General features: G+C 44.4%; 1 protein-coding gene and 1 long non-coding RNA gene across 7 annotated transcripts in view; one reads left to right on the top strand and one right to left on the bottom strand.

Moving 5' to 3' along the window:
* LOC100219508 (DNA-binding protein RFX2) overlaps nucleotides 1-18,614 on the top strand; it is a 73,151-nt gene that overhangs the window by 14,119 nt on the left and 40,418 nt on the right. The window lies entirely within an intron of this gene.
* LOC121468072 (uncharacterized) lies at nucleotides 379-11,398 on the bottom strand. The gene is made up of 2 exons (XR_012052172.1): nucleotides 11,043-11,398; nucleotides 379-995 (listed from the first exon to the last, which is right to left on the bottom strand). It is a non-coding gene; the product is annotated as an uncharacterized lncRNA (long non-coding RNA).

The following is an 18,614-nucleotide window of genomic DNA, read 5'->3' as shown; positions in this document are numbered from 1 at the left end:
CTGCAATTCTAATTCACTTCCCCATAAGAATTACTTAATACCTTGGTGATGAGTCTCTCCTTAGTCAATCATTAAGGAATTTCTGTTCTAACTTTTTCTTTTGGCAGCTACTTGCTTGAATTTATATTGTGATGTTTGGGCAATGAAATGTTCCACACAGTGAACGTTTTGAATGCATTCTCCTGATTTCTGACTGCTTTCTGAATACATGAGGATTGAATTATGTGATTAGCCAGAACATCATGCAATATTCTGCTGGGGAAAAGTAAATTGTCTGTGGATGAATTTCCACTTTACACTTCAGGTTTATAACCATTGTAGCACAGCAGTGAAGTGGAAGTTGGTGACAACTGACAGCCTGTGGCCACTCTGCAGTGATTATTATACCTTTTTTTTCCTCAGGTTTATGAATTTTTTACTAATTTTCCCTGCATCAGAAAGTTTAAATATAAGAGTTGAGCTTCTCTTCTCTTCTCTTCTCTTCTCTTCTCTTCTCTTCTCTTCTCTTCTCTTCTCTTCTCTTCTCTTCTCTTCTCTTCTCTTCTCTTCTCTTCTCTTCTCTTCTCTTCTCTTCTCTTCTCCTCTCCTCTCCTCTCCTCTCCTCTCCTCTCCTCTCCTCTCCTCTCCTCTTCTCTTCTCTTCTCTTCTCTTCTCTTCTCTTCTTCTCTTCTCTTCTCTTCTCTTCTCTTCTCTTCTCTTCTCTTCTCTTCTCTTCTCTTCTCTTCTCTTCTCTTCTCTTCTCTTCTCTTCTCTTCTCTTCTCTTCTCTTCTCTTCTCTTCTCTTCTCTTCTCTCCTCTCCTCTCCTCTCCTCTCCTCTCCTCTCCTCTCCTCTCCTCTCCTCTCCTCTCCTCTTCCTCTTCCTCTTCCTCTTCCTCTTCCTCTTCCTCTTCCTCTTCCTCTTCCTCTTCCTCTTCTCCTGGAGTGCTTTCTGCCACAGCACCTGAGTGCAGACACAGGGAAGATGATGGTGCTCTCTTTTTTTTCTCCCTTCCACCTGCAAAAGTAAAACTTCCCCAGTTAAAAAAAAAAAAAAAATCAATGTTCTATTATTGTTAAAATTCGCTGTCAATATCTTGATTGCTGCCCTATGCCACTAACCCTACCCACTTTAGAACCACATGGTGAATAAGAGCAAGAGCAAAAAATGTCCCTTCTTGGCTGGAAGGCTGAACTGGAAATTCAGGATTAACAAAACCTACTTGGCTTTTTTTGCCTTTGAAAGAGTCAGATGGGATAGTTTAACTTAGCATTTGCTAAAGCTTATTTTGACTGAAGTCTGATGGCAAGTAGCACCCCTAGCAAATATTTCAGACTCAAATACCAAATTTCTGATTTCCAGCTCTGCTGCTGTTGGTTTAAGCTAACTGTGGTGATCAGATCCCTCCTGTTGGCACAGGTTCTGGTAGCAGAGCAGTGATTGTTTGTATACTGCATTTTAAACCTCGTGTTTTCCGCTGTTACGTTAATGGAAAACATATTTTGTCATCTTCCCCTTAACTCCCTGCCTGAACTAACTGGGTTTGGAATTCCATCTGGCTGCACAGAAGAGACTCATCCCTCTATTCCCCACCCAAATCTCTCCTTGGTAAATAAAGGAGCCAATGAAAGGTGAAGTTTTTTTAAGAGAACAAATCATTCTGCTGTTAAAATTGGCAGCACCGTGGTCTTTCCTGGCTACCTGCTGCTCTGAGGCTCTCCAGAGCTGCTGGAAGCTGTTTGAGCTCATGCTTTGAGCTGTTGGAACATGTTTGGCTCATAAATACCCACAGCTCCTGGCCCATCAGAGACTGTGAGTCAGAGAGGAGGGAAGGGTGAGTGTGGATGTTGTAGAAGCCCCAATCCCAATGCCTCAATAACAGAATAAAGTGGAGTTTCATGCTCTGTCCTCTCTGCCCTTCCTACAGGACTTTTTTCCTTTTCCTGTTTGGGAAGAATGCTGCAAAGATTTACCCCATGGAATGTCAGATTAGTGTTAGGCTGTACCTTTTAAAACACAGGTTTATGCAATTCAGTCACAAAATTAAGAGAGCAACAATGGGGTGATAAACACGCAATTCATAATTTCAAAGGGGAAATAGAGTAAATCCTTAGTACAGTGGAAAACCTGAACGCTGATTCCTCTGATCCTTTTGAAGCTCTGCAACTCAGGCAGGAGAATCAGCTTGAGGTGAGTTGATCAAACCTCTGCAATTTTTCCTATGGAAAAAAATCCTTTGAAAGCTTCCCAGCCCACACAGAGCAAGGTCTTGGCTCTCAGTGCCTCAGAGTGATGTCCCTGTGCTTCATGTGGTGAAAGCTCTTCAATATTCTTCACAGCAGAATAAAGCTGCTGCTGCTGCTGGTTCAGTGCTCTTGCACTGTGATTTTGCAAAATCCAGAGTGGCTCAATGCCTCAGGCAAGTCTGGGGGTGCTTAATATTCAATAATGTTCAATAATGTTCAAGAATGTTCAAGAATGTTCAATAATATTAATAATATTCAATAATATTCAGCACTATTCAATAATATTAAGTAATATTCAATAATATTCAATAATATTCATCAATATTCAGCTGCTGTTCCTGGAGACACAGATATCCAGGAGTGTTGGATTAAGCCTTTTTGTGACCCAGAGATGGGGCAACTGAGAGGCAGGTCTGGGGAGTGCTTAATATTCAATAATATTCAATAATATTCAATAATATTCAATAATATTCAATTATACTCAGCAATATTCAATAATATTCAATTATATTCAGCACTATTCAATAATATTCAGCAGTATTCTGTAATATTCAGCAATATTCAGCTGCTGCTCCTGGAGACGCAGATATCCAGGAGTGTTGGATTAAGCCTTTTTCTGCCCCACAGATAGGGCAACTCAGAGGCATTTTAAAAACTTTTATTCCATTTTCAGTCTCATATGAAGAGTGAGACAATACAGAAGCTTTCTGTCAAGCTTTGAGAATTTTGTACAAATCCATTTCCCACCCAGGAGCACAGACAACATCCTCCTGCCTCCTTTGGTGTTCCAGCAAGGAAAGATCTGCTCCTGATTCTTGAGTTTTGGCACAAAACTTTTTGAAGTCAGCTGAGGTGTGGCTGGAAAGGAGGCTGGCCTTGCTCAGAACAAAAATGAGTTTATTCTTGCACTGGCAACTGGGATCCTTGTGGGAATTTGCAAATATCAGGGTGGCCAAGAGAGAGCTGGGGACCTGGCAGAAGAGCCCTGGTTCCTCCTCATCGCTGCCATCTCCTTCAGGTGCTCAGAGAATTAAATTGTGAAAATTTCCTCCTTTGTGTGCTCAGAGAATTAAATTGTACACATTTCCTCCTTCCTTCATGTGCTCAGAGAATTAAATCTGTGCAAATTCCTTCCTTTATGTGCTCATAGAATTAAATCTGTGCAAACTCCTTCATTTATGTGCTCAGAGAATAAAATCGGTGCAAATTTCCTCCTTCATGTGCTCAGGGAATAAAATCTGAAAATTCCTTCCTTCATGTGCGCAGAGAATAAAATCTGTGCAAATTCCCTTCTTTGTGTGCTCAGAGAATTAAATCTGTGCAAATTCCTTCCTTCGTGTGCTCAGATAATTAAATTGTGCAAATTCCTTTAAGTGCTCAGAGAATAAAAACTGTGCAAATTTCCTCCTTCATGTGCTCAGGGAATTAAATCTGAAAATTCCTTCCTTTATGTGCTCAAAGAATTAAATCTGTGCAAATGTCCCCCTTTCCCCTTCTTTTCCTGTCCTCATTTAAACTCTCCCTGAACCTGGTATTTGAAATATCCATGAAAAAAAGCAGTTCCAGGTGTGACTGTGTCAGAACCTCAGGTGATGCTGAGGAGATTCCTTCTCCCTCTGCCTTTTCTGCTCCTTTGATGTGAGAAATGGATTTGTAAAAAAATTCTTAAAACTTGGTAGGGAGTTTATATAGTCTTGTATATTTATATGTATGCGCTGCAGATTTTAAATTAATTAAATTAATTAAAATTAATTTTAAATTTACTTAAATTATGTAATTAAATTAATGCAATGTAATTTATTTATTTTATTATTTTTAAATTAATTAGTTTAAATTTCAATTAAATGTAAAATATTAAAATGTTAATGTCTAAAAATTTTTGCCATTAATTAAAAATTTCAAATTTAAATTTAATTTTAATCATTTTAAAATTAATTTATCCCATCTCTGTAAAAGCTAGGAAAACCAACACTTAATGACCTCCTGCACCCTTTCAGCCTGGACATTAGGAGGGATTCTTCCCTAGAAGGGGATTTAAACATTAGAAGGTGCTGCCAGGGGAGGTTTCCTGGAGGTGTCCACACCTGGATGTGGCACTCAGTGCTCTGGTGACAATCTGGGGATCAGTCACAACTTGGACTTGATGCTCTGGGAGGTCTCTTCCACCCTAAATATTACAAAACCCTTTTCCCCTGCATGAATATTCCTAGAAAACCTTTCCCTTGCTCACAGTGCTGCACTTCTCCACTGGTATTTGCATTGCTGATTATTTGGCCTTAGGAGAAGAGTTGCTCTGCTCTCAGCAGCTGGTGGTTTCCTTTCCAGAGGAGATGGATTTGTTTTTTCCATCCCTGAATAATTTAGATCCTATTCATAGCTTAAAAATATTACTTTGCAGAGTAACGAGATGCTGGTATGAGGCTGAAAATGAATGTTCTGATGTATTTCTACCTGCAAATTGCAAAACTGCTGCGTGAAGTTTGCTGTGACAAAGCTTTAGGGACTCCAGTTTAGTTTGCATTTAATCAATTTGTTTTGTAGAGGAAAATTTATATCAACTCTGGCAGCCCTTTTAATGGGTAGGTTTCAGAAATGAAATTATGCCTGATTCTGCTTCCAAATGTGCTGTGACATTAATGTTAAAAAAAAAATTTAAAATTACTAGTTTTGCTTCTCTTCATTGTGAAATGGGCAGGCATTGTGTATAAAGAGATTCGTTATAGTTTTTACCCTTTTTAACAGGTTTTGTCGTGCTTTAAAACCTTTTTAAAAGTTTTTGTCATCCTCAACTGATATTGGTTAGAATATAGGCAGCATAGGAAATGCAAGGACATAACATTGGTTAGAACATAAGAAATGGCTTATAATTTGAAAAACATAAGCAGCATAGGAAACACAAGGACATAACATTGGTTAGAACATAAGAAATGGCTCATAATTTGAAAAACAAACATTTTCTTGTTGGTCTGTATTAGAGAAAACACTTAGCCTGGGCTCTTGAATTGGGCTGGTGACTTAGATCAGTTGGATGCTCCCAGCTGAGATAAATACTGAATTCTTTGTTTGGAAGAGGTGAGGAGTGGCACCAGTGGGACCCCAGGGAGAGGAGGATGAGCTGTGTACCTGGGATTGTCCTGGGAGCAGCCACACACTGCAGGGGACAAGGAACCACAGACTCTGCTTTGGCTGAGGATGGAAAATTGGGAATGGGAACTGGGAATGGAATCTGGGAATGGGAAACTTGGAACAGGAACTGGGAATGGGAACCTGGGAATTGGAACCTGGGAATGGGAAGGGGGTTTGGAGTGGGATGAGGGAATGGGATCTGGAAATGGAAATCTGGGAATGGGGATGGGAAAGGAACTGGGAATGGAAAACTGGGAATGGGGCTGGGAGATGTGTCCTGGAAAGAAACCTTTGGAATGCTTTTGTGCCAGGTTTTTCCTGGAGATGCTGTTTGATCACAGGGCGCTGGAGGGACAGGGCACAGGGAATGGCTTCCCACAAGAGGGCAGGGATGGATGGGATATTGGGCAGGAATTGTTCCCTGGGAGGGTGGGGAGGGGCTGTGATGGAATTCCCAGAGCAGCTGGGGCTGCCCCTGGATCCCTGGCAGTGCCCTGGACAGGACCTGGAGCAGCCTGGGGCAGTGGAAGGTGTCCCTGCCATGGCAGGGGTGGCACTGGATGGGTTTAAGATCCTTCCAGCCCAACCCATCCTGGGATTGTGTGAACATTCCCATTGCTTGGCAGCTTCTCTGGAGCCTCCTGAGCCCTGAACCTTCTGCTGCCAGGACCTGCCCTGTGCCTGTGGTCCTGCCCAAGCTCTGTGGGATGCCCTCTCTGCTCCAGCTCCTGCTCTTCCTGCTGCTGCCTGTGGGAAATGGATTTTGTAGGTAATTCTCAAAACCTGACGGAAAGCTCACAGTGTTCGTCTCTATACAAACCTTGAGATAAGAAATGCTGACTTAGAAATGCCATAGAATAGGACAGACATTGTTGAGAAAGAAATGGAACTAGAAACAACTTTCAAAAGATAACCTTACAAAAAAACCCTAAATATTTTAGAGAAATAAAACTATAAAAGAACATATTATATTAGGACCCACAAAGAACAATTTTAGATTATTAATTTTAAGGAATTTGCACTATGGTGTGACAAAAGCTGATAGGCCAAGAAACCTATTTTATAGTGAAAATATATTATGGAAGGAAAGTAAAGAAAAGCTCTGTATATTCTATAGAAATCTAGCTTATAGTGTATTGTTATTAGGAAATATTTGGCTTCAGATTGTGATGGTGTGAATTGTAACACCTGTATTATCTCACCCTTCAAATGAGACTGAAAATGGAATAAAAGTTTTTAAAACACCTCTCAGTTATCCCATCTCTGGGTCAGAAAAGGGTTTAGTCCAATACTGTTCAGTTCGGAGTGGAGGCATTCTTAGCATTCTTTCCAGTCTGCATCGTAGCTACACAACATCTAATCACACTTCTCCAGAACAACTGGCATGTAAATTAACATTATAATGGATCCTAAGGGTTTGTAATTACTCAGAAATGTCACTGGGCTGGAAGAGTGCTGGTTTTTACTTGTCAGCAGTCTTCCCTCTCCTTTCTTGGAGTCTTCTTGCAGGTGAAAAATTCACTTTTTCCCGAGGTTTTATTGTCCTGAGCAGCACCTTCCTCCTCTGTTGTAATGATTGTCCTGGTAATGGTACAGGAGTGTCACCAAAGTTAGGGACCAGGCTGAGGGGAGCTGGATACATCACTGAATTTCCTTGCTGAGCTGAAGTATCCCAACCATTTCTAAACACCACCAGCTTCTGCTTTCTTCTGTCCCATCCCAATTTTGATGTTTATTTCTTCAGATGAAAATCCACGGGAGTGGCTGGGGGAGTTGCCTTTGGCAGGGATTGGGATGCTGCTCCCACAACTGCCTCTCAGAGGGAGGGGAGCAGGAATCTTTGAATTGTGTCTCAAATCCTGCCTTGGGCAGGGCAGCAGCATCCTTCCTGCTGCCCATCTCTGGCAAAAGCAGGGTTTATTCCCACAGGAGAATTCCCTCCTCCAGATGGACACAAGGGCTGCAGCAGTGGGGGTGGTTGCTACTTCACCAAAGTGACACCAGAATTTTTGGCTCCCTGTGTGGGCAGCACTGCAGTTCCCTCCAGAGCTTAGCTTGGAGCAGCTGCATCTCCTGGTGTACCAAAAATGAGTTTTCCATCCCCTAAGGAGAGCTCCAGGTGGGTAGTACAGGGTGGTGGATGCATCCCAACCTGGAACTAAACTGGCAATATCCATCCTTTACACAGCTCCATTTTCAGCCAGCATTCCCTTTTGGGAAAAGAATGATCTGCCACAAATTTGCAGCCTTTTTGTGGAAAAGGGGGGAAGGAATGAAATAATAGTTAATACTTAATGCATATGAGCAGCGATGCTGCTGGGGTTGCCTAGCAGCCACTTAGACAAGCAAGAGAATAAAAAGGGCTGAGTGAATGTGTTTGGAGCTGGTTCCTGGGTCTGCGGGTGGAATCTGACCCATGCAGCCCGTTTGGTTGGGTTTTTTTTTTTTTTTTTGGGGGGGTGGAGGAGGGGGAAGAGATGTTGGAATTTCCTACTAATGGATATTTTAGCTCTGGATCATCTTTATCCACTCCTCCACCCCCATCTGGTTTTCCTTTTCGGTTTTCTTCCAGTGTAACTTAGAGAGCTTTAGCCAAAGGGAGGTGTTAAAGTTTTGTGTGGTTTTTCTGGAGCTGGAATAGGCAAAAAAAAAAAAAATCTCTCAAAGAGATTTTTTTCCTTCTATTTAGGACGGTATCTCTGGCAGTCTGGAGATCATTAGCATTTCATGGCCTCTTCAATATACTGCTCAGTAAATGCTGTAGAGACTGGAAATAGCTTCTGCAATCACACTTAACACTCCTCACATTGCTCTCCTTCCTGTAAGAAGTTCATTTCATCTTCTGAAAAGGAAAAGTAGAAAGAAACTTTTTTGGGGAAAAAGGGGGGGGGAGATTTGAGCTGCTCTATGAGTGCAAATAAACTCCTTCCCCCATGAGACCAGAAACTCCCTGAAGTATAAAGTTGGGTTAAAACCCCACTAAGAGATAAAAAGAAGGGAGGTGGACAGTTTAAATAGTGATTTTTCTGAATTCATGTTCTTCTCTTGACTTTTTTTTCAGTAAAAGTTGGAAAGCTGAAAACCCTTTTCCTTGTCAGGCACTTGTGGGAGTTACAGGACTCCAGCAACTGGAATCCTAAAACCTCCACTGCCATCCACACTTGAGAGGTGTGAACTCTCAATTTTAATGTGTTTTCCTCATCCCAGCAGTAATTTTTAGCATATTAAAGCAGAGAAAAGGGCACTTAGGAGAAAGGAATGAAATGAGAAGCATCTTGGATTTAATTTGGAATAACTACAGTGGGTCTATGAGGGCAGCTGGTCTCTTTTACACTCTGAGAGGAGCTGATGGCTCTTGGGTCAGTGCCAGCAAAGATATCCCTGCAGGAATTCTGGTGTAAGGAGCAAGGGGATCTAGGCAGGGAGTTTGGGCTGGTTTTACAGGCTGGGCTTTGAGTGAGACCACAGTTGTCAGGAGGTTGGTCACGTCCACCTTTGCTGCTTCTGCTGTCCTGGCCAGAATTCTCTTTTGAAGTCCTTCACTTGGCCAAATGTCGGCTTTTAACCATTTTCACAGAGTTTGGAGGCTGCAGTGCTGAAGTTTGCCTTAAAGCAGTGGTGGGATGGGCAGGAGTTGAATGAGCTTGGTTTGATTGATTTTTTCATTAATGAGTGTAAATGCTATTGGATCACATCAGAGAGCTGCAGGTGCTGTCTGTGTTATCCCTTAGCCAGGGAGAGTCTTTAAATTATGACTTTTTAATTTCCAGTTGTCATTTTTAAGTTGTTCTTGTCTTCCATAAGTAGTTGCTCTCTGATGAATGCTGCTCTAAACATCTCCACCAAAAGATTGGTTGCCTCCTTCAGAATATTTCTGGATTAATTCTTCTCATGCAGGGCAGCTCCCCTGAGAAGGAAATAAATGCTAAAAGACTAAGGAGTAGTTTGGGGACTGGGTCAGCAATAGCTGAGGGGAAAAAATCCTCAAAGATCCAAAAGAGCCTTAAAATCTTTAAGGATTAAAAATCCTTAAAGAACCAAAATTTTGGAAGACTTGATTTAAAACGTGCTCAGGATTGTGACTTTTATTTTTCATCCAGTGGATGAGTGACTCCAACTTTTTATGCCATGTGCCTCAGAGAAGTGAATGCCTCAGTCCAAGCTTGCAACACTGCATTCCATCAAACGTTGGGCTTTATCCTGGAGGTCTTTTCCAAACTTTGTGATTCTATAATCACTGGCAAAACACTTGGAAGAAACACCAGAGGAAGCAGTGAAAGCACCCGCACCTGGAAATCACCAGTGATGAGCTTCTATTGATCCTTGCCAAGGTGAACTGAAGCGATGCCACTGCCTAAACTTAAACTGAAAAGCTGGAGAGACAAATTCTGCCCCAGATCTGCTCCTCTTGGGGCCTGTGACAGCAGTCTGTGGTCTCACTGATGATCAGCAAGCACAGCAGAACTTTTATTTGTTAGATCAGACCACAGCACCCAGGACAATGATGTTTCCACCAGCCCAACAAAAGCCTTTCTCTAATCTTTATCTCCCCAGAGCAAGCTCTCTTAAAATCCTCCGAGTGTCTCCACATTTTTTGCTTATGATTAATTGCCTCAAATTCTAATGTAAAAAAATCCATGTGGAGAATTTGAATTAGCTTTCCACGTTCATGGCACTAGAAGAAAACATCCTTTTGATTAATTTCTCCTCTTCATCAAATCAGGGGACACTCCAAAACCACACAGCCCCTCTCCCAAAAACTTATTTCCCAGCCAGGCTGCCTTTGCCTGGATTCACAGCCACCACCAAGAAAAGCAAACCTGTTTGAAGTAAGCTAAACCCTGGCTGAAATGATCTAAATTCTGCTGGAAGACTTGGAGGGATCTACAAATAGATAGGGAAAAAAAAAGACATAAGTTGGAAGAGAACTTGCTGAAGGACTTGTGTGTGCTTAGGGGTGCAGAAACACCGTGAGTAGTTTACACCCAGCTCCAAAAAAGCTTAATTCCTTAATATTATTTGTAAAAAACCCCAAATGAACAAAAAGATTTCTCTCCTGAGCATCTACACTCAGCTCCAGAAAAGCTTAATCACTTAATATTATTTTTTAAAACCCCAAATGAACAAGATTTCTCTCCTGAGCATCTACACTCAGCTCCAAAAAAGCTTAATTCCTTAGTATTATTTGTAAAAAACCCCAAATGAACAAAAATATTTCTCTCCAGAGCATCTACACCCAGCCCCAAAAAAGTTTAATTACTTAATATTATTTTTTAAAAACCCCAAATGAACAAGATTTCTCTCCTGAGCATCTACACTCAGCTCCAGAAAAGCTTAATCACTTAATATTATTTTTTTAAAACCCCAAACGGACAAGATTTCTCTCCTGAGCATCTACACTCAGCTCCAAAAAAGCTTAATTCCTTAATATTATTTGTAAAAAACTCCAAATGAACAAGATTTCTCTCCAGAGCATCTACACCCCAGCTTCAAAAACCCTTAATTCCCTAATATTATTTTTTTTAAAACCCCAACCGAGCAAAAAGAACAAAAATATTTCTCTCCTGAGCATCTGCTTTGCCGAGCGCTCCCCCATCCCGCTAATCCGTTTATTCTGAAATAACAATTCAATAAAATCAAACCCAACCAAAACAAAGCGGCGGCGGCGCCCGCGGCCCCCCCTCGCAGTTACCATGGCAAAGGCGTTATTTGTCCCTCCTGCCTTCCCCGGGCTCCTGAAAATACCCTGCTGACATATTTTGTGAGGCGGGATGGGGATGTTTGGTTTGGGAAACGCTCCCCGCGTCGCCTGGCAACGGGAGGAGAGCGGGAGGGGACCGCGTCACCCCTGGCAACCGCTGTTGGTCCCCAAACATCGCAGCCTCCCCCACATCCTCCCAACATCATCCGCCGCTTCCGAGCCCGCCCCGCCTTCGGCTGCTCCCTGTGGGGTCCCCAAAACGCCCCAGAGGGGTCTCGGGGTTAGCAGAGGAGATATTTCCTCCCCCAGCCCAGATGATGGTTCAAAAGGGTTTAAAGGTTCCCTGCTCGTCCTGAGCCAGGAGCTTCTGGACTGAGCCAGCCCGTGTGGGGATGCTGGGGTGAGGGTTTCGGGATGCTGGGATCAGGTGAGGTGTGGGATTTGGGGATGATGGGACCAGGTGGGTTTGGGGATGGTGGGATCAGGTGGGATTTGGGGATGCTGGGATGAGGGTTTGGGGATGCTAGAATGAGATGGGTTTGGGCATGGTGGGATGAGGTGGGTTTGGGATCAGGTGGGTTTGGTATGAGGTGGGTTTTAGGGATGATGAGATGAGGTAGGTTTGGGATGAGGTGGGTTTGGGGATGGTGGAATCAGTTGAGGTTTGGGATGAGGTGGAATCAGGTGATGTTTGGGATGAGGTGGGTTTGGGGATGCTGGATCAGGTGGGTTTGGGATGAGGTGGGTTTTAGGGATGATGAGGTGAGATTTGGGATGAGGTGGGATCAGGTGATGTTTGGGATGAGGGTTTGGGGATGATGAGGTGAGGTTTGGGGATGGCGGGATCAAGTGGGTTTTGGGGTCATCAGAGTCCCTGTCCAGCCAGAGCAGAGACAGAAAGGTTGTTGACACAAAGCCAGCCACTTGTTCTCCAGGTGAAAAACTCTGCCCACAGGAATTTATTGCCTGGATAAACAATCTTGCTGGGTTAATTCCAGTTCTGTAGCAGTCAGTTCTCTTTCTTTGGGACAGTGGAAGCTGTTGGAGCAGTGTGGAGCTGTTGAAATCTTTATCTCCTCCCATTCCTGTAGGATACATTTAGTCTTCCTGCTGTCCTCACCAAAACCCCACCACTGCTGTTCTCCAAGTGCAGAATGTTCAAATCCATATTCCCAAACTGCATTTCTAGGAACATCTACAGCTGCCTTCTCTTTGCCTTTCCAGGGAGAATTGCCTGTCTCTAGATAGTTTCTATCTTCTGTTTGGGGTTTTGTTTAGTCCTGGAATCCGTGCCAGGCACCAGCAGCTTTATGAACTTTAAATTCCCACAGAAAGATCCCCAGCTCCTTCCCCCTCCTCACTGGAGCAGTGCAGTGGTGGGGAAGCAATTGCTGATGTCCCTGTACTTGCTGAAATGTGCACTGGACACAGCCATGGAGTGGTTGGAGAGCTGCTGGGAGTTTAATTTTGGGTCACCCTGTGTGGCTGAGGAGTGGCTGGGGATCACAGAATCACGGAAGGGTTTGGGCTGGAAAGGTCCTTAAAGCCCATCCAGTGCCACCCCTCCCACGGGCAGGGACACCTTCTGCTGCCCCAGGTTGCCCCAAGCCCAGTGCTTGGACAATTCCAGGGATCCAGAGGCAGCCACAGCTTCTCAGGCTCCTCCCCACCCTCCCAGGGAAGAACTCCTTCCCCCTATCCCATCTAACCCAGTCCTCTGTCACTTTGAAGCCGTTCCCCCTGGTCCTGTCCCTCCAGGCCCGTGTCCAAAGCCCTTCTCCAGCTCTCTTCTCCCTGACTCCATTTTCTGTGGGGTGCAGGAGCAGAGCTCAGATTTCCCTGGTGGTTGCTCCCAGTTACACCAGTTCCTGGTCAGGGCAATGCTCCCTGTGTTGTGCTGAGCTGGGATAACCTGGAACCTCCTCCTCTTCCTCCTCTTCCTCCTCTTCCTCCTTTTCCTCCTCCTCTTCTGCCTCCCAAAGTACAAACCCCCAGTTCATGCCGTGGTTCACCCCATGGTGGGATCCTCTGGAGATCTGGAGCCCTGACTCCGCTGATGCTGTAAAATCTGAGACAAAGTCAACCTTCTCCAAACAGCCCCAGTTTGTGTTTGTTGCTTCTTCTGCTTCACTTTGTGAGGCACCACAGCGCTGGTGAGTGGTGCTGTGTAAATAAACAGCAACACCCAGGGCTGTGCTGGCAGCAGTTCCTGCTGTGCTGGCTGGAAACAGCTGCTGAGCCACCCCACATCCCCGTGGAATATTGCAGCAATTCTCCATGCAATACTGCAGCAATTCTCCATGCTATACTGCATCAATTATCCAAGGAATGCTGCAGCCAGTCCCCATGGAATACTGCAGCAATTCTCCATGCAATACTGCAGCAATTCTCCATGGAATACTGCAGCCAATCTCCATGCAATACTGCAGCCAACCCCCATGCAATACTGCAGCCAGTCCCCATTGAATACTGCAATTCTCCATGCAATTCTTCAGCTAATCCCTGTGCAATACTACAGCAATTATCCATGGAATTCTGCTGCTTACTCCCATGCAATACTGCAGCAATTCTCCATTTAATACTGCAGCCAATCCCCATGGAATACTGCAGCAATTCTCCATGCAGTACTGCAGCAAATCTGCTTCACACAGGGTTGTCTAGTCTAAGCAAGTAAAAAATGAGGGCTGGTGAGCTCCAGGTGTGAGTTCAGCTGATTTCTTGGAATTAATTTCAAATAAGTGACACAATCCATGGTTCTCTGACGTTGGACAAGCTATAAAAGCTGTAGGACAAGCTATAAAAAACAGCACCAAGGTTTGCAGCTCCTTGTTCCAAGATGAGCCCAATTCAGCCAGAGGAGGATGAGCTGTACCCGGGTACCTGGGATTGTCCTGGGAGCAGCCACACACTGCAGGGGACAAGGATCCACAGACTCTGCTTTGGCTGAGGATGGAAACTCAGAGATGTGTCCTGGAAAGGAACCTTTGGAATGCTTTTTGTGCCAGGCTTTTCCTGGAGATGCTGTTTGATCACAGGGGTCTGGAGAGACGACACAGGGAATGGCTCCCACTGCCAGAGGGCAGGGATGGATGGGATATTGGGCAGGAATTGTTCCCTGGGAGGGTGGGGAAGGGCTGTGATGGAATTCCCAGAGCAGCTGTGGCTGCCCCTGGATCCCTGGCAGTGCCCTGGACAGGGCTTGGAGCAGCCTGGGACAGTGGGAGGTGTCCCTGCCATGGCAGGGGTGGCACTGGATGGGCTTTAAGATACTTCCAATCCAAACCATCCTGGGATTCTATTTCAGACTATTTCTACCTTCAGAAATTGTATTTCCCCCATTGAATCACAGTCCTGGGAAGCCCCCTACAGTGCACATATTAAAAATATGGGAAACAATTAATTCAAACCCAGAACTTGTGTTTGTTTTCACCAGACAGCACCAATGTGTTTGCTACAGCCTGGACATGGAGAGCACTGGAGTGTGACTTTTAATTCCTCCTTTCAGATGTGAAATCATCCTCACTGCTCAGCAGATACCCAGGTGGTGTTTCTTAGCTAACATTTGCCCTCACTGCAGCAAAACTTTTCTGAAGTCAAGGTTTAGGTGGTTCATAGGAAAGAAATAAGGAGTTCCACTTGTTGACAGGGTTGTGCTACACTAAAAATCTGGAATCTCTTCAACTTTTCTTACCAATAAACAGCTGTGAGTGGTGCAGGTGAGTCTGTGAGAATCCCAGGAAGGGCTGGAGCTGTGTCAGGGGTTGGGATGGAGCTCAGGGAACAGTTCTTCCCCCGAGAGTGCAGGGCACTGCCCACTGTCAGCAACTTTTCTGCTGCTTCTTTCTTCTTGCAACATCAGCTTTTTATCTGCAAAGATGAATGCAGCTTTATTGCAAAGATGACCTAGTTCTTCAGCTCCACAAGGTTAGGCTGGTTCATTGAGTACATGTCCATTTTCCTGTAAAAAGAACCTTACATTCAGGTTACTAACCCAAAAGAAAATAGGACAGGTTTGTGTATGGGATTATGTTCCCAATAATACTTTGCCCTGGTCATGTCTGAGATTCCTGCACGTGGGATTTATATTTTGCCAGCAACCCTTAAACTATTGTGGCTTCTGCTCTTCAATTTCATTTGGCTCTCAGGGAAACTCCAAATTACAGATCCATTCCTGACTCTTTTCTGTCTTCAAAGTTACTTTTAAAGAAACAGCAGAGATCAGTGAACGGCTGTTACACAACAGTTAGGTGTATATATATATTACTTGACTTAATTCTGTGAAATCTAATTAAAGACTGAATGTATATTTGTATTTCAGTGTATTATTAACTTGCTAATAAAAGCCATTTCCAGATTTGTATTTTTCCATGAGGACTAGGTTTCTGAAAAAAACCCTCAACCCAGCTATAGTGCCTGCTGCCCTTGAAAAGTGTGTTTTGGGTTTATCTGTGTTTCCAGGTAACTGGAGCTCGTAGACAAGCAGTGCTTGCTTCTGTTTTAAATTAATTTAACCTAATCAGTGGCAGGGTCTGGTGCCTTCTCTTGTTTATAAGATTTTGAAGCAGTGTAATGAGTAGAAAGCTTCTTTTCAAGTTCCTTGGCATGTTTGCTTCTCGCTTCCATTCCCCTCCTCTGAGCAGGACTCAGGGAAGGGGAAGGGTTTGGACACGTGGCTCAGGACACTGTGGGTGAGCTGCTCAGGCCCAGCTGCCAGCAGCCTGGGAGGGGACAAGGACATGTCCTCTCTGTCAGAGCTGGCCCAAAGCTCTCCCCGTGCCCTGCTGGGTGAGGAGGGGCTGGCAGTGAGAGGTGGAAGGTGCTTCACCCTTGGGATGGCACGGTGCCCAAGGGTTGGTGCTGCTGTGGGGCACTGTCCCAGCCTGTGCCAGGCTCTGTGGGGTGGGTCAGCGTCACCTCGACGTGGCATGGAGACTTCTGGTGCTGAGGTCAAGGTTTGGATGAGCCAAGGCTCTGTCTGGTCTAAACTTTCCAGGATCTGAAGGGGCCTAAAGGAAAATGGAGAGGGGCTCTTTGTCAGGAACTGGAGGGACAAGACACAGGGAATGCCAGAGGGCAGGGATGGATGGGCGATTGGGCAGGAATTGTTCCCTGGCAGGGTGGGCAGGCCCTGGCACAGGTGCCCAGAGCAGCTGTGGCTGCCCCTGGATCCCTGGCAGTGCCCAAGGCCAGGCTGGACAGGGCTTGGAGCACCTGGGACAGTGGGAGGTGTCCCTGCCATGGCAGGGTGGCACTGGATGGGCTTTAAGGTCCATCTCAACCCAAACCATTCCATGATCTGTGAAATTTCTTGGCTCCCTCTCAAAGCCACAGCAGCAGCTCATCTTCCAGGGTTCTCAGAGCAGTTCAGATCCCAGGAATTGCTGTTCCCAGCTGCTCTCCTGAGCCAAGGGAATGTCACAACTGGAGCTGGACAAACACCATGGACAGGGATTGAGTTCAGGTGCTGAACAAGCAGACTCCAAACTCTTTGGGCTGCACCCACTGCTCCCAGCCCAGGTGGGAGCTTTGTTCTCTCAGCATCCCTGAGTGGTCTGGTGTTGGAGCCCTGGTCACTGAGAATTTCAGAGTTTCTGTGCTGACAGGCACTGACCCCCAAGAGAACACGGCATTGACCTGAGGCTGTGGAGAAGCTTCCAAAATGGAATGACAGAACTGGGATTGTGGGTGTGGAGTTTGAATTGAAGTGTGGAATACCACAGGGTGGGAAATTTAGAGTTGAAGGGTTTAGAATACAGCAATATATATAAAGCAGGATGGAGGTTTGAGGGTGGAAGCTGGTCCTTCTTCTTCACCTTCTCCTCCTTCTTCTCCTCCTTCTCCTTCTCCTCCTTCTCCTTCTCCTCCTTCTCCTTCTCCTTCTCCTTCTCCTCCTTCTCCTTCTCCTTCTCCTTCTCCTTCTCCTTCTCCTTCTCCTTCTCCTTCTCCTTCTCCTTCTCCTTCTCCTTCTCCTTCTCCTTCTCCTTCTCCTTCTCCTTCTCCTTCTCCTTCTCCTTCTCCTTCTTTCTCCTTCTCCTTCTCCTTCTCCTTCTCCTTCTCCTTCTCCTTCTCCTTCTCCTTCTCCTTCTCCTTCTCCTTCTCCTTCTCCTTCTCCTTCTCCTTCTCCTCCATCTCCTTCTCCTTCTCCTTCTCCACATTCTTCTCCATGGTTTTGGGTGGTTTTGTGTAATTGGATAAAAGCATCCACGAGTGGTTGGTTATTAAGTTAAAAGTAAAAATAATTTAGGTGTCATTGCTCAATTGGACACTTTATCTTTAAAAGGTCTTGTAGAGAGAGATGGGGCTCCATTTTTAGTTTGTTAGAGTGAAGTGCTGTAGAACTCAGGGTTTGTGAGACTGTGACATGGATAAGAACAAATAAACATCTGAGTCCCAACAAGAAATACCATCCCGTGATTTAATGCCAACCTTTGCAGAAAAGAATCGAAGAATCAGCAGTCTGAGGAAAAGATAATTCCTAAATGGGAATACTGGGCAGAGCAGGCTCTCCTAGGCTCAGCCAGCAAAAACAAGGAGTTTCTTTTGATTTCCCATCTGAGGGAGCTGGAGTCATGTTTTCACAAAAAGATGGGGGCACCCCATGGTCTTGGTTAGGAGCTGTGACCTCATCCACCTTGAGAGCTTTTTTTGGGTGATGGAAAAAATTAAATCAGTGTTTTCCAGATTGGAATTTCACAGGGTAGTGGTTTTGGTTCTCTAATTTAAGGTTTTCATAATTCTGAGATTTCCTAATTAAAGTACTGATGAGTGTGGCGGGTTTCAGAGCTGGCTAATTACCTATGCACTTATTTCTTGTTGTGAGATAGGATTAGGAGAAAGGTAAAGTAGGCTCAAAACTTTAAAAGGATATAAAGCAAATTTTATTATCAGTAACTAAAAGGGAAAAAGTAGTAAGAATTAAACTCTTTAGACTACTCCTCCTCCCCATACAACTTATTCTTTTCGACTTAAAATGCAAAGAAACAAAACTTCAAATTTCTAGTTGGTTTATTACCTTTAAAATAGTATTTTTTTCAGTTCACATAAGGAGAGAAATCCTTCTTGTTAGGGTTATGGAGATTTCTAAGAGGAAAAAAATTGTTTTTTTTTTAAACTATGACACAGGGGAACGCCTGTTACTCCTTGGAGGTCTCATGCTTTGGAGACATGAGCAGCAGGGATGAAGGATGGGTGTGAGGCAGGAGCCAGGCTGGCTTTAACACAAATATTTGCCACAGAGGAGGGATCCATTTTCATTCACATCAAATAAACCAGTTCCTTCTTCCAAAGAATGAAACACTTCCTTTCTATGCCCTGCTTCAAGCACAACCAATGCCTTTTCAGGGCAAGTTATTGCATCGAGGCTGAGCCAGAAATATTGAATGAAATGGAAAATATTTAAGGAAGTTTTCTTTAGTAAAATAACTGTGGCCTAAAGTGTGGTGGATGAAGTAGATGGATACTTGCATCTGCTAGAAGATAATCAAAATCAGCCATTTCTTGCATTACTTTTATTATTTTCAGTCTGTTTTGAGAGTGTTGAGAATTCTTAGTAGTGAAACCATT

The sequence above is a fragment of the Taeniopygia guttata genome, chromosome 28, assembly GCF_048771995.1.
Source record: "Taeniopygia guttata chromosome 28, bTaeGut7.mat, whole genome shotgun sequence".
NCBI classification, from domain to species: Eukaryota; Metazoa; Chordata; class Aves; order Passeriformes; family Estrildidae; genus Taeniopygia; species Taeniopygia guttata.
Note: the sequence above shows the minus strand (reverse complement) of the source record. Positions and strands in the feature narration are given on the sequence as shown.